General features: G+C 42.9%; 1 protein-coding gene across 3 annotated transcripts in view; it reads right to left on the minus strand.

The window, feature by feature from the left end:
• The window catches only part of LOC6038979 (neuroligin-4, X-linked), a 36,146-nt gene that overhangs the window by 15,282 nt on the left and 4,535 nt on the right, over positions 1-16,329 (minus strand). The window contains exon 2 of one of the 3 annotated variants that reach the window (XM_038262446.1): positions 1,249-1,492. The exons of 1 other annotated variant lie outside the window; for it this stretch is intronic. The gene's annotated coding sequence lies outside the window, so the exon portion shown is untranslated. Of the gene's footprint in view, positions 1-1,091; positions 1,493-16,329 lie in introns of all 3 variants that reach the window. One more of the 3 variants, XM_038262445.1, reaches the window with a different exon arrangement.

Genomic DNA, 16,329 nt, shown 5'->3' on the forward strand with positions numbered 1-16,329 from the left:
TGTGTTGGTCGTCAATTGCCACACACAAGGCGGGATCCGGAGGTTCCGCGAGCGCGCATCCATCTCGGTTTGGTCGGCCTGGGCATCGTAAGTCCAGTATGGCATCTGCCCACGTCTAACCGTAACAGGACCACCCCCGTCGTCTGGCGCCTCCCCGCGCCATCAACGCCAAGGACGGCACCCTCAGGCCGCTGGCCTTAACCGCTAAGGAGGGACCCCTCTCGGCGAGCCCAAATCGGTGGACTCCGGGGCTTGCCGATTCGACAAGGAGGGAAGACACCTGCCCGCAACGAAGCCAGCAACGCCTGCTGGTCGTCCATCCGCATCCGGCACGGAAGCCGAAGACGGCCCGAAGGCCGCAGTACGAAGCTGCGTCCGGCGACGAAGACCGGAGATCGCAGCTGGGGAACAACCGCCATCGCCGAAGCCAGCAAGCCAAGAACCCCCCAACCGTGGGACGGAACGAAGCCGCAGAGTGGTAGCGCCGAAGCTCCTCTGGCGGCGAACACCCGGCGAGATCCAGCTGAGCTGCATGGTAAGGTTGCCCCTGAACTACCCACACAAAACACACCCACACCCACACTCACACCATTCCGCAATAAAGTGCTGTTTTTGAAGTTGAAATTCGTAGTGTTTTCTGTTTGTTCGCCGTCTCCCTTGAATCACCCAGTAGCTTGCCGACCCTGGGACTACCCGGTCCGAGTCATGCTCTACGCTGTGCGAAGCCAATACTTTCACACTTTAAATCAATCTACCTGATTCACTGGTAGAAGAGGTGGAATCAAAGGGTCAACCTGAATCAATCATAAAGTTTTGTCTAGATGCTATGTAATATTTCTTAAAAACAAAATCTTAGGCTTGTTAGTTTGACCAATAACGTTGACAAGAATCTTTCAAAGAAACACTGATCAAGTTGTCCTTCCAAACTTGTTTCCTTTCAACAACAACACTGCTTTCACCGGGCCCCAACTCGGTACAGCCGACAACAATGTGAAACTTGTGACAATTTTGAAGTTTCAAAAGCACAACCGTCAACGCTGGCATTCACCACGTGACGTGTGCGGATGCAAAGGTGGGACGGTTCAGTTCACCTGAGACATCTTGTGTGTGTGTCCGGATTCGCGAAAATCCTCCCGATGCGTATCCACTTTCAAACGGGCGGAAATTCGTCGTATCAATTTGCATGCCACAAGCTCGAGATGAGTTCACTGTTTTTCGAAACTTTTCCTTTCCACTCCCCTCGCTCACTCTCACTCGCTGTCGCACAGCGTAAGTGGCTTCACTTTTTTCTTTTTTTATCTTTTATTTCTTCCACTTTTGGCACCTATCACGTAAACACGTTAACTTTTCCTCTCTTGCTTTCCCGCGCTTTTCCTGAGAACAGCCAATCTCCTTCAGCTGCTTTGCGGATTTGTTTGGCACTTGGTTGTTTGTGTGGTGTGGTGTGGTGTGGTGTGCTGACACACATACGACCATCCACACCGTGCAGGCCCTGTAACGAAAAATAAAAAGTAGAACGAAAATTGAATAGCCGAAAATAAAATATGCTCAAAAAACAACAAGTCAAAGAAGGTAAAAGAAAAACACATCGTGAATACTGAGAAAGCTAATCAGATGTTTACGTTTTTTGCGCGGGCATTAGCAGCGCGGCTTGAAAAGAAATATTTCAAGTCTATTTTTGTCACCCCTTCCCTTTTGGAGTACCGCACGCTGCTTTTTTCCTCTCTCAAAGTGTGTGTGGCATTTTCCGCACTCATTCGCGTGCCATGAAATTCTGACGAATGTGTGTTTTTTTGTTCAAGTGCGTGCGTGTGTGTACTTCTATGTGGGTTTGTGTTTCTTTTTCGGATGTTGAACGCCCAATGACGACGAAGGCCCTCCACCTCCCCCACCCACCCTTTCGTACTTAAACCGTCATCTCTTGCATGATGATGAATTGTGGTGACGTTTGAGAGAAGAAACGAGCGCACAATGACACAGAAAACAAAACACTCGTCGTAGAAGTGATTTAGCCCGTATGCTAATACCATAGACTAAGTTACTGACGAATGATAAAGTTGCCGAATCTTGTCGATGAAATAATGATGTAGAGCTAGGGAATTATGGCTACGCATGGCGGAAGGATCTTTAAGGAGAACCTGGAACAAGACTAGGGTATTCAACCATTATTTTTACGCCCGAATGAACGCGACCGAATGTACAGAATAATGGAATTTACAGTCTAATGATTTCTTCTGACTATTGTTTTCGATAATCAATCAGCTGTCCCGGTCAAAGTTCGTATTGTCACAAACGTAATAAGTTGTTTGAGTGTTTTTTTCGTTACCAATCCTCCCCCCCCCCCCCACAAAGTGTCCACGTGGTATATGGATGGCCCCAAAGTTTGCATTATTAGCCATAAGACACAAAGTTCAGCAATCTGTAAAAATGCTTGCTCCCAACTTTCCTCTACGCGTTGCTTAAGACCAAATCCCTCTGCACCGTTTCTCGCCACTCTAAATCCACAAACCGCGAACAGCGCCACTAAAGAGTTCTTAGTGCTAATACGACACTCCTGCCGCTTTTAGCATGGCACCTAGCACGGGGGTAAGCCAAAACAACAATCTAATTTTCAAGGTATCAAAGCCGAGTAGAGCAGGCAAGCAAGCAGTAAGCTTATTAAATTATCCGCTCATCTTGGCTCGCTTCTCTAAAGACGGGGAGTCGTGCATACACACAGCGATTTGGCCCAATATTTGCATACCTTGCAGGGTGAAGAGGCGGAGGGGGGGGGGGTTCGTTCCAAAATGACGTAAGTACTCCAATGTTTGAAACTGATTTTTCGGAATTAACTTGGATGGAATTCGGCGCGTAGTTGAGGGGCCATACTCTTTGGCGTCTCTTCGAGCAGGGATAATGAAGAACAGTTGCTCGGTGTATAATTCAACAGCGGAGGGTAATTCGAAGCTAGAAGGAGATCATGCACGGAGATGACGCGCTCTGCACTGAACTACTGGCTCTGGCTTAGCAGTCGAGGAAAACGGTGTCATTGTGAGCGAGTGGCAGAGATTTTGGCTCTTCCTCAAGTAATTTTACTATAGGTTAATGTTGTTTTCGATGCCGTTTTTTTTTTTTGCAAGATCTGATTTTATTAGTCGCCATACCATTGACGCAGTATTTTCAGGTTGTGTTGAATGGTTTTGAAATTTTAATTGCAACTGTTACAGATACAGATCTGCTAAAAAATGAGAAAAGCACTAATTATCTCTTGATGTGCAACTATCATTATCACAAAGAAACCAATCAAGCATTTACTAATCTCAATGCACAGTTCTACATCCCCTCATCTGGTCAACGGATGAAGGATTACAAGAAGTGGCAATACTCTGAATTAATCGGCATGGGGATTGCATTCTAATTTGCAGCGTACTTCAGTGTTTTTCTTTCATCCACTTCAGAATAGCAATCATGCACCGAGAGGAGGGATACTGAACCATTCACTTCGAGGGATTGATAGACCACCTAACGATGCTGTTGAGCTAGCTCAAATTCTTGCCTGAGTGGAAACAGATCACTTGCCAATCCGGCTAAAGAGTTGGCCAGAAGAGCGATACGGTGACGGTTGATTAATTGATGGCTTGTGCTAGTTCTGTGTAACCATTCCCCAGACCGCAAAAAGTTCATTGTGGTAAAACTGAAAGCAGTCTAAACTAGTAAGTTGCTGCAAAGACTCGAAGCGAAAATTAAAATATTCAACTAAAAACAACTGCTACCCCTCGACTGATGCTGAAGCGGCTGCTAATGGCCAGTAGAGTGCGGTGAGCAATGAGCTGGCTTGTCGGTCGCAACGAATTTACTTCGACCGTTGAGTTGCTCTAATCATGCTTTTCCTTCTCTTCCCGTGAATATGTGCGTTTGGGTTTCTTTTTTTGTGTGCAGCTGTGGACAAACGGTTACTACGGTGCATCTGTTCCTGGTCGTCAGGGCTGAATTCCGAGGTAGTAAGGAGAATCTTTCCTGAGCGATAAACTTCGCATGCTCTTTCGTCGACTAAGAAGGCGCTCCACTGCCATTGGCATCAGCTTAAACCGTTCCGTTCCTCCCTGCAAGATCCGAGGACCAACCAAACGTGTGCTAGAATAATTACATGGTTCACTTTTCTCCCGCTCGCGGTAAGAACTTCTAACTGAGGCTGAAATTAGAAAAGGGTAACTGCAGCAAGCATTGGATTAATTTACGAATGAGAAAAAAAGACAAAAGACAAAAGACAAAAGACAAAAGACAAAAGACAAAAGACAAAAGACAAAAGACAAAAGACAAAAGACAAAAGACAAAAGACAAAAGACAAAAGACAAAAGACAAAAGACAAAAGACAAAAGACAAAAGACAAAAGACAAAAGACAAAAGACAAAAGACAAAAGACAAAAGACAAAAGACAAAAGACAAAAGACAAAAGACAAAAGACAAAAGACAAAAGACAAAAGACAAAAGACAAAAGACAAAAGACAAAAGACAAAAGACAAAAGACAAAAGACAAAAGACAAAAGACAAAAGACAAAAGACAAAAGACAAAAGACAAAAGACAAAAGACAAAAGACAAAAGACAAAAGACAAAAGACAAAAGACAAAAGACAAAAGACAAAAGACAAAAGACAAAAGACAAAAGACAAAAGACAAAAGACAAAAGACAAAAGACAAAAGACAAAAGACAAAAGACAAAAGACAAAAGACAAAAGACAAAAGACAAAAGACAAAAGACAAAAGACAAAAGACAAAAGACAAAAGACAAAAGACAAAAGACAAAAGACAAAAGACAAAAGACAAAAGACAAAAGACAAAAGACAAAAGACAAAAGACAAAAGACAAAAGACAAAAGACAAAAGACAAAAGACAAAAGACAAAAGACAAAAGACAAAAGACAAAAGACAAAAAACAAAAGACAAAAGACAAAAGAAAGTATATTTTTTCACAGCGTAAAACCATAAACAAATTTCTTGCAAATCTACAGCGTAAAACAATAAACAAGTTTATCTTGCAAATCTAAAATTATGGACAAACATACAACACTCTACCACTGCCAACTACCCTGCCGAATGAGACAAGATTTGGCCGGGGTGTGCCGGTGCACTTGCTGGAAGCCGAACGTACGAAAGTTGGTCCATTTGGCGTGCTAAGAACGCATCCACCGGGGACCACGGTGGGACTCATACGGATGGATGAGCGAACGATGGTTCCTTTTTCCAGAATGCGACGAAGCTGCACATGGCACAACCAGAGCTAACCAAAGTGCAATGAGCAGAGAAACGAAAACGAAGATTGATGTACTTTGTGAGAAACACAGGAACGATCTTCTAAATGAATCTTTCCTCTTGCAGTGAACCTCTCCTCACATTTTCGTTTCTACCGTCAGTTCCCCTACCGCAGCGCACAGCTGGGATTTTCATTATTTTTGGAAAGTGAAGCATTCTAGACTAATTAATTTATGTATCGCTGAAGAATTGTCAGCAGCAATATGAGAAATGATGCCAGTTTTGTCTACCGCTATTAATTCATAATTATTGCTCGTAGAGCTAGGCGAGCTTCTGTCTGGGACAGATTTCAACTTCGGTTCCCGACCTTCTGTACCGAGAAGCTCCCGTCAATCCGATGTCGTCTGGGTCTGGAGGGAACTAGAAGTGTGAACATCAACATTTTGGTGGAAGGCCAATCCTTACTGCTGGGACACTCGTGATACAATCATTTCACACATCTGTTGTTGCTCGTTCAGACAACTTCTACAACTGTCATTACTAAATGGCATAGGCAACAAAATTGATTTTGGGCTGATTGACGAAAGCAAACACACTTCCTGGCTGGATGAAATGGACCGTAAAACTATTTTTATACATTCTGGCAACAGACTCACCAATATTACAGATTAAATGTCAATAGATACACGAAATCACCGATGGGATAAGATTTATCAAAACCTTCGAAAGGTAAGAATGCGCTAGAGACAGCTGAACGTTTCCGTTAATTTATGTCGTCTAATGATTGTCACGATTAAAATTTATGCTTTTCCTTCGACTGATTTTCGTGAGAAGCGATCCATACAGCCTGCAATCAAAAACTTCCCTTTATACGCACTAAGATTCTCGCCGCAAATGTCATCGATTGGATGACTTCCTCTCGGCAGATTGCGATAAAGATATTTTTAACCCGCACTTCGTGTCAACCTCAACCGCTATCTATATCTCGCTCGATGAGCAACCATAAAGTTATTGCCCCGATTCGTATAGCCGCAAATACGCACTTTCCAAGCCAGAAGCAGACGACCGCCGCGCGCCGCTAACTTTCCGGGCAAAAGTTAAGCGATGTGGCGGAAAACACGACTAAAAGCAATATAATTTATGCAAGCCACCGCTAAGGCCATGTCTAATACGGTTGGGGTCATACATCAATTGTTGAACAGAGTTTGGACAACCTGTGCAATTTTCTTTTAATTTCCCTTATTTTTGTTAGCGTCCCTATGACCAAAGCATTTCTCATCAAAATCCGTAGTAAATTTTCAATAGGACGAAACCTTTGAAGTAAAAAGCAAACCATACCACTCACACTCAACGTGAACTGTCATTAGAGCAAGTGGGATAGATTGTTTGTTTATATTCAAGGTTTCGTCCTTTTGAAAAGAAATTACGGAAATGATCGTGCTATCTCGTCACACGTCACGCCTTATTTTTAACAAATTTATATTGATACACGTTTCTGAAAAGTAATTCCATGATTTGCATTTGAAAATATACAAATTCAGTCGGTTAAACTATTGATTTAGGCTTCACAATTCACAGAAAAAAAAATAATTCTCATAATCGTGAATTGTGTTCATGAATTTGAGAACCACGAAGGAAATTATTCATGAGTATGTTGCATTTGCACTATAAACGTGTTGTGGCACGTAGAACATTTTTCACTTTTCTCGAAAAGTACTAAAGGTCATTGTCACATGATAGGGGAACAGCATCTAATTCCAGCGTGTCTCTAATGTTGGCAGGTCAGAACTTTGACATTCAATTAAAGCTTATTGAAAGCGTTTTCAACTGAAATCGAGTGATAAATAGCTCAATAAGAAGTGAGCAAGCAAGTTTCTATCAAATGTTTTGCAAAATTAGTTGTTTAACTTTAAATAGTGAAAATCAGCAAATTTGATGGAGTTAGGAGCGAGAGCTAAACCTGCCAAATATACAAGAATTTCCCCTAGCACACAACATACGAATAAGAATCTGTCTTTGTCTTCGGCAAAGTTGTATGTACACTGTACAAGTAAGCACAATAAAAAAAAATAGGTGCACTTACCAAAAATTATTATTACAATATTCCTTTGTGGACCACCATTCAGTGAGGTACTCCTGGATATTAGCTCCTGAAAAGTGCTTTAAAAGTGCAAAAATGCCTCAGGGCAAGAAAAAGAGGCGGTCCTCACCGCAGGATCGGCAGATTTGAAGAAGCTAAAGAATGCCTAAGCGCTACCTGCAAAGCCAGGCAGTTTGAGCAAGGACGCTCAAAATTCGTCTGGAAACCAGTTCGCTACCCTCCCTGTGGACGTGAGCGAGAAGGAAGAATTTGAACGACGGGAAAAGTTGCCACCCATTTTTGTGAAAACATCGTTATCGGACTCGGTGCAAAAGTGGCTGACCAGATTTATCAAATCTGGTGCTTTACGAGCTTCCATTCGCTTGTGTGCTGATGGACTCAAAATTCTGCTACCTAGCAGAAAGGATTACAACTACGTTTGGAATTTCCTGAACAACACAAAGATTGAATACTACAGCCATGACGATCCAGGTAAACGCCCCATGAAACAGGTCCTCCGAGGCCTGTACGACATGGATGTGAGTGTGCTGAAAGAAGAGCTCAAAACTCTTAAGTTGAACGTGATCGAAGTCTTCAAGATGACGAGACACAACAAGGACATCAAGTATCGTGATAAACTGTACCTGGTTCATCTCGAGAAAGGCTCGACAACGCCGTCTGAGCTGAAAGCAGTTCGGGCAATTTTCAACATCATCGTGTCTTGGGAACGTTATCGTCCAGTGCACCGTGACACAATGTTCGAACTGCTTGCAGTTTGGACATGGTGGAAGGAACTGTTTCATCAAGAGTCGTTGTGAAACCTGCGGAGGTGAGCACAAAACTCAAGCTTGCGAAACAATCAACGAGAACATCGAAGCGAAATGCTTCAATTGCGGCGGCGACCATTCGACCAAGAATCGAAGCTGCCCAAAACGAGCTGAGTTTGTGAAAATCCGGCAGAAAGCGACGACGAGGCACCAACCAAATCGACGCAAAACACCACCAACTTCCACGGACGTGGATTTTCCTGCTTTGGCGTCACCTGGAGCAAGATCTGTTCAAGTGGTTCCAAATCTGCAGCCATTGCCGTTGAATCAGCGGCAAAAAGTTGCAGAGTATACAACACCTCCTGGCTTCAGTCAGCAATCGATGGAAAACCAACCAGCATCAACGGATGAAGGCAGCAGTGACCTGTTTTCACCACAAGAACTTCTGAACATTTTCATCGAGATGACAACAACACTGCGTGGTTGCAAAACTCGTGCGGAACAAGTAAGAACGCTTGGAGGATTTATCTTAAAATACAGTTCGTATTTTACTCGTTCTAATAATTTTGAATATTTCAATGAACTTACTTTTTTAGTTTTAAGTTAGGATTAGTTGTTAAAGTGATTTTTTTTTCTTTTTTACTCAAATGTATTCGATTCAATGCAAAAATGTAAAACAATTTGAAACAAATAAATGAATGCGAACAGTTAATAAGAAAACGAAAAATATAACAAAGATGAAGAGCATGTAGCCATACCACTTAGAATGTAAATGAAATGTAATTATTATAAGAAAGTTCAATATTTAATTTCAAAAAAAAAAATATTACAATAAAGATCAACTAATAAAAACATAATTATACAGTAGGATGCCCAGAAAAAATGACCCCCTGCTCCACAAGTGGAAAACGTTTTTTTGGGTTATTTTAAGCATCTGTGTAAATTTTGAGAGAAACTGGATGAATTTAACCCATTGATACCCGAGCCTAAAGTTGATGAAAAAAATGTTTTCCATACAAAAATGACTTTTTTAAATCGCTAATAACTTTTCTGGTTCGAGTTTTACAGCTTTGGTATGTTCTACAAAGTTGTAGAGCATTAAATCTCCAATAAGAATCTCATTTTTGAGAATATTTGGATGGAAGTAACGCACCGTGCAGACCAAACCGTAAGAAACCTGGTTTTTCCATTCATTTTATCGATTTTTCCCATACAAACTTCACCTCCGAGTATCAATGGGTAAATGATGACCGATTTTGCTCACATTTGGCCCAGAGTCCTAAAATAGGTCAAGGAACAATATTCAGCTTGTGGAGCGAGGTTTGGAAAACAGTGATCGACGCCCAATACAATGAATGAGTGACGTATTTCTTTCGGTGATTTGTCATTAAGAAAGAATCATACCATATATCATCATGCTCAACAATACGTGTGATTGAAGGTGATCATCAAACGAAAATTGATGCACCAAGACATAGTTACAAACTTTTTCATATCTTGAAATCTACAGTAGCTTTAAGTATATTTTCACCAAGCCATCACTCAGTTTCGATTTACAATAGTGTTAGACTTTTTTAAACATTAAAGTAGTTTCAATATTCAAAAAGAAAGTGCAACAATTTTCACCGAAAAAGAAAAAGAAAGCAACTTCATCGGTTAGCTATACCCTCAATGACACAACTGCTCCAAACAAACTTATATTCTTGTTGTCCAACTACTTGCACGACACCCCAAACCAAAACCGCTTCGCTCTCTAAATCAGTCGATGAGATGAGACAGACTGAGCAGAAGCTGCTGAAAAGTGTGTGTGCTTCCAGAGAGTATGTAGCTTCCGGGTGCTATCGACGCCGTCGTTCCGTTTCTTGCCGAGTTGGTTTGAAATTTGCGGCGTGCGATACAGTTGCCAGTTTGCCACTCATTATTGGCACACGGGAAGAAACTTTTACCTGCCTAACGTCGGCCCTCTTCTACCCCTATCTGTTTCATGGCTTTGCCAGGCCAGCAAATCGCGGCCGGAAAACGAAGGTGGTTTTGAGTCTTGGCTTCTAGGAAAATCAACGTTCGCACGTGGCACTCCCTCGTGTGCTTCACGCAAAACGCGAAAATCATCCAATTAATCAACTCGAACCACCTTTTAAGTGGTGTAATTTTGGGTTGCCGTAGCGAGCAGATTTTCACTTTGTTTGTGGCGTGGGTAGAATGGTGGCTTCGATAACGTGAAGCAATATCAGGCACTTTTTCCGCGGTTAGGCTCAATCTTTGGAATGTGGTTGACTGTGCTAAAGAGGGAAAGAAGATTTCCCGTAATGAAATAAAGCTGTTACAAAATCAAATTTACTTAGACTTTTAATCTCAACAACACTGAAAAAACCAATTCTCAAAATTGTGAATTAAATTCACGAATGCTAGAACCACGAAGGAAAATATTCACGTTTATAGAGCAAATGCACCATATTCATGAATAAATTCCTTCGTGGTTCTCACATTCGTGAACTTAATTCACGATTACGAGAATTGATTTTTTCTGTGAAAACTGACGGTTTAGAGTATATATTTTGACAAAAATTTTGACTTTATTATCGTTTTCAATTATCCCGAAAATTCCTTTTCAAATAGTTGATTGTAAAAAAAATATCACAGTTATTGAATACGAACAGCGTGTTGAAAAGTGTGATTGATTGATTAAAATTAATATGGCAAGGAAAATTATGCCAATTCCAACCTTAATTCAATCCTGTTAATCAATTCCTAACATAGCCACAAATACAATCATTTTAACAAATATTTTTGCATTTAACCTCTGCTACCAACCCCGCCTCTAGGCGGACTTCGAAATAGCCAAAATCAATTTTTCAACCAATTTTTGTCCTTAAAAGCATTGAAATTTTAGGGTAAGAAGTTGACTCGTTTTATGCGACTTTGCCAATGTTTTCAAAATTTTATTTTTGAGGGGTCAACTTTGGCTGTGTTTTTTCACTATCATTTTCTATATTTGTTGTAGAAATAAGTATGCAGTAGGTTAGACTTCTACGCATTTCTTTACAATTTAAATAATAATGGTATCATTCTATTAGCAGAAAATGTGAAAACAAGCAAAAAATTTATAAGAAAATAAAAAAAAACCTGAAAAAACTACGAAGGAAAAAAGTTGTGGTAAAACAAGCCAAATACTATCAGAAACAAACATGAACAAAACTAAATAATAAATGCAAATTAAAATACCGTCAGTAGGGGTAACTATGGGTCAAAAAACGATACACCTCTCGAAATTTCTTAATAACAAAAAGTTCAAGATGGTATGTCAGAGACATAACCGAAAGACATAGGACCAAACAATTTGAATGTGTTTTTGGATTGCTAGTGAAATCTGAAATAAGATTATTTTATTTTGTTTCATAGATTTGTCGGCAAAATTGTCATAAATGTTCTCCCAAGGTGAACCTTCTATGAGGGCACCGGCAACTCCAGGTTGTGGCCACTACGGTCGAAATGTCAATTTTCATGTTCAGTATCAAAAACCATGAATTTTGATATCCATATTGCCACAACTCGTATGGTTCTGTTAAAGACCCTCCGGGCCCCGGGGAAACCTGCTTCGAGATCACCGGTCACTCAAGGTTGTGGCCACTACTGTCGGAATGTCAATTTTCATGTACAGTATCAAAAACCATGAATTTTGATATCAATATGCCACAACTCGTATGGTTCTGTAAATGTCCCCCCAGGCCCCGGGGGAACCTTCTTTGAGGGCACCGGCCACTCCAGGTTGTGGCCACTACTGTCAAAATGGCCATTATTATGTTCAGTATCAAAAACCATGAATTTTGATACCCATATTGCCACAACTCGTATGGTTCTGTAAATGTCCCCCCAGGCCCCGGGGGAACCTTCTTTGAGGGCACCGGCCACTCCAGGTTGTGGCCACTACTGTCAAAATGGCCATTATTATGTTCAGTATCAAAAACCATGAATTTTGATACCCATATTGCCACAACTCGTATGTTTCTGTAAATGTCCCCCCAGGCTTCGGAGGAACCTTCTTTGAGGGCACCGGCCACTCCAGGTTGTGGCCACTACTGTCGAAATGGCCATTATTATGTTCAGTATCAAAAACCATGAATTTTGATACCCATATTGCCACAACTCGTATGTTTCTGTAAATGTCCCCCCAGGCCCCGGGGAATCTTCTTTGAGGGCACCGGCCACTCCAGGTTGTGGCCACTACTGTCAAAATGGCCATTATTATGTTCAGTATCAAAAACCATGAATTTTGATACCCATATTGCCACAACTCGTATGTTTCTGTAAATGTCCCCCCAGGCCCCGGAGGAACCTTCTTTGAGGGCACCGGCCACTCCAGGTTGTGGCCACTACTGTCGAAATGGCCATTATTATGTTCAGTATCAAAAACCATGAATTTTGATACCCATATTGCCACAACTCGTATGTTTCTGTAAATGTCCCCCCAGGCCCCGGGGGAACCTTCTTTGAGGCCACCGGCCACTCCAGGTTGTGGCCACTACTGTTAAAATGGCCATTATTATGTTCAGTATAAAAAACCATGAATTTTGATACCCATATTGCCACAACTCGTATGTTTCTGTAAATGTCCCCCCAGGCCCCGGGGGAACCTTCTTTGAGAGCACCGGCCACTCCAGGTTGTGGCCACTGCTGTTAAAATGGCCATTATTATGTTCAGTATCAAAAACCATGAATTTTGATACCCATATTGCCACAACTCGTATGTTTCTGTAAATGTCCCCCAGACCCCGGGGAACCTTCTTTGAGGGCACCGGCCACTCCAGGTTGTGGCCACTACTGTCGAAATGGCCATTATTATGTTCAGTATAAAAAACCATGAATTTTGATACCCATATTGCCACAACTCGTATGTTTCTGTAAATGTCCCCCCAGGCCCCGGGGGAACCTTCTTTGAGGGCACCGGCCACTCCAGGTTGTGGCCACTACTGTTAAAATGGCCATTATTATGTTCAGTATAAAAAACCATGAATTTTGATACCCATATTGCCACAACTCGTATGTTTCTGTAAATGTCCCCCCAGGCCCCGGGGGAACCTTCTTTGAGAGCACCGGCCACTCCAGGTTGTGGCCACTGCTGTTAAAATGGCCATTATTATGTTCAGTATCAAAAACCATGAATTTTGATACCCATATTGCCACAACTCGTATGGTTCTGTAAATGTCCCCCCAGGCCCCGGGGGAACCTTCTTTGAGGGCACCGGCCACTCCAGGTTGTGGCCACTACTGTCAAAATGGCCATTATTATGTTCAGTATCAAAAACCATGAATTTTGATACCCATATTGCCACAACTCGTATGGTTCTGTTAATGTCCCCCCAGGCCCCGGGGGAACCTTCTTTGAGGGCACCGGCCACTCCAGGTTGTGGCCACTACTGTCAAAATGGCCATTATTATGTTCAGTATAAAAAACCATGAATTTTGATACCCATATTGCCACAACTCGTATGTTTCTGTAAATGTCCCCCCAGGCCCCGGAGGAACCTTCTTTGAGGGCACCGGCCACTCCAGGTTGTGGCCACTACTGTCGAAATGGCCATTATTATGTTCAGTATCAAAAACCATGAATTTTGATACCCATATTGCCACAACTCGTATGTTTCTGTAAATGTCCCCCCAGGCCCCGGGGAATCTTCTTTGAGGGCACCGGCCACTCCAGGTTGTGGCCACTACTGTCAAAATGGCCATTATTATGTTCAGTATCAAAAACCATGAATTTTGATACCCATATTGCCACAACTCGTATGTTTCTGTAAATGTCCCCCCAGGCCCCGGGGAACCTTCTTTGAGGGCACCGGCCACTCCAGGTTGTGGCCACTACTGTTAAAATGGCCATTATTATGTTCAGTATAAAAACCATGAATTTTGATACCCATATTGCCACAACTCGTATGGTTCTGTAAATGTCCCCCCAGGCCCCGGGGGAACCTTCTTTGAGGGCACCGGCCACTCCAGGTTGTGGCCACTACTGTCAAAATGGCCATTATTATGTTCAGTATCAAAAACCATGAATTTTGATACCCATATTGCCACAACTCGTATGGTTCTGTTAATGTCCCCCCAGGCCCCGGGGGAACCTTCTTTGAGGGCACCGGCCACTCCAGGTTGTGGCCACTACTGTCAAAATGGCCATTATTATGTTCAGTATAAAAACCATGAATTTTGATACCCATATTGCCACAACTCGTATGTTTCTGTAAATGTCCCCCAGGCCCCGGGGAACCTTCTTTGAGGGCACCGGCCACTCCAGGTTGTGGCCACTACTGTTAAAATGGCCATTATTATGTTCAGTATCAAAAACCATGAATTTTGATACCCATATTGCCACAACTCGTATGGTTCTGTAAATGTCCCCCAGGCCCCGGGGGAACCTTCTTTGAGGGCACCGGCCACTCCAGGTTGTGGCCACTACTGTCAAAATGGCCATTATTATGTTCAGTATCAAAAACCATGAATTTTGATACCCATATTGCCACAACTCGTATGTTTCTGTAAATGTCCCCCCAGGCCCCGGAGGAACCTTCTTTGAGGGCACCGGCCACTCCAGGTTGTGGCCACTACTGTCGAAATGGCCATTATTATGTTCAGTATCAAAAACCATGAATTTTGATACCCATATTGCCACAACTCGTATGTTTCTGTAAATGTCCCCCCAGGCCCCGGGGAATCTTCTTTGAGGGCACCGGCCACTCCAGGTTGTGGCCACTACTGTCAAAATGGCCATTATTATGTTCAGTATCAAAAACCATGAATTTTGATACCCATATTGCCACAACTCGTATGTTTCTGTAAATGTCCCCCCAGGCCCCGGGGGAACCTTCTTTGAGGGCACCGGCCACTCCAGGTTGTGGCCACTACTGTTAAAATGGCCATTATTATGTTCAGTATAAAAAACCATGAATTTTGATACCCATATTGCCACAACTCGTATGGTTCTGTAAATGTCCCCCCAGGCCCCGGGGGAACCTTCTTTGAGGGCACCGGCCACTCCAGGTTGTGGCCACTACTGTCAAAATGGCCATTATTATGTTCAGTATCAAAAACCATGAATTTTGATACCCATATTGCCACAACTCGTATGGTTCTGTTAATGTCCCCCCAGGCCCCGGGGGAACCTTCTTTGAGGGCACCGGCCACTCCAGGTTGTGGCCACTACTGTCAAAATGGCCATTATTATGTTCAGTATCAAAAACCATGAATTTTGATACCCATATTGCCACAACTCGTATGTTTCTGTAAATGTCCCCCCAGGCCCCGGAGGAACCTTCTTTGAGGGCACCGGCCACTCCAGGTTGTGGCCACTACTGTCGAAATGGCCATTATTATGTTCAGTATCAAAAACCATGAATTTTGATACCCATATTGCCACAACTCGTATGTTTCTGTAAATGTCCCCCCAGGCCCCGGGGAATCTTCTTTGAGGGCACCGGCCACTCCAGGTTGTGGCCACTACTGTCAAAATGGCCATTATTATGTTCAGTATCAAAAACCATGAATTTTGATACCCATATTGCCACAACTCGTATGTTTCTGTAAATGTCCCCCCAGGCCCCGGCGGAACCTTCTTTGAGGGCACCGGCCACTCCAGGTTGTGGCCACTACTGTCGAAATGGCCATTATTATGTTCAGTATCAAAAACCATGAATTTTGATACCCATATTGCCACAACTCGTATGTTTCTGTAAATGTCCCCCCAGGCCCCGGGGGAACCTTCTTTGAGGGCACCGGCCACTCCAGGTTGTGGCCACTACTGTCAAAATGGCCATTATTATGTTCAGTATCAAAAACCATGAATTTTGATACCCATATTGCCACAACTCGTATGGTTCTGTAAATGTCCCCCCAGGCCCCGGGGAACCTTCTTTGAGGGCACCGGCCACTCCAGGTTGTGGCCACTACTGTCGAAATGGCCATTATTATGTTCAGTATCAAAAACCATGAATTTTGATACCCATATTGCCACAACTCGTATGTTTCTGTAAATGTCCCCCCAGGCCCCGGGGGAACCTTCTTTGAGGCCACCGGCCACTCCAGGTTGTGGCCACTACTGTCGAAATGGCCATTATTATGTTCAGTATCAAAAACCATGAATTTTGATACCCATATTGCCACAACTCGTATGTTTCTGTAAATGTCCCCCCAGGCCCCGGGGGAATCTTCTTTGAGGGCACCGGCCACTCCAGGTTGTGGCCACTACTGTCAAAATGGCCATTAT

This window comes from Culex quinquefasciatus, chromosome 3 (genome assembly GCF_015732765.1).
Source record: "Culex quinquefasciatus strain JHB chromosome 3, VPISU_Cqui_1.0_pri_paternal, whole genome shotgun sequence".
In the NCBI taxonomy this organism is placed as follows: domain Eukaryota; kingdom Metazoa; phylum Arthropoda; class Insecta; order Diptera; family Culicidae; genus Culex; species Culex quinquefasciatus.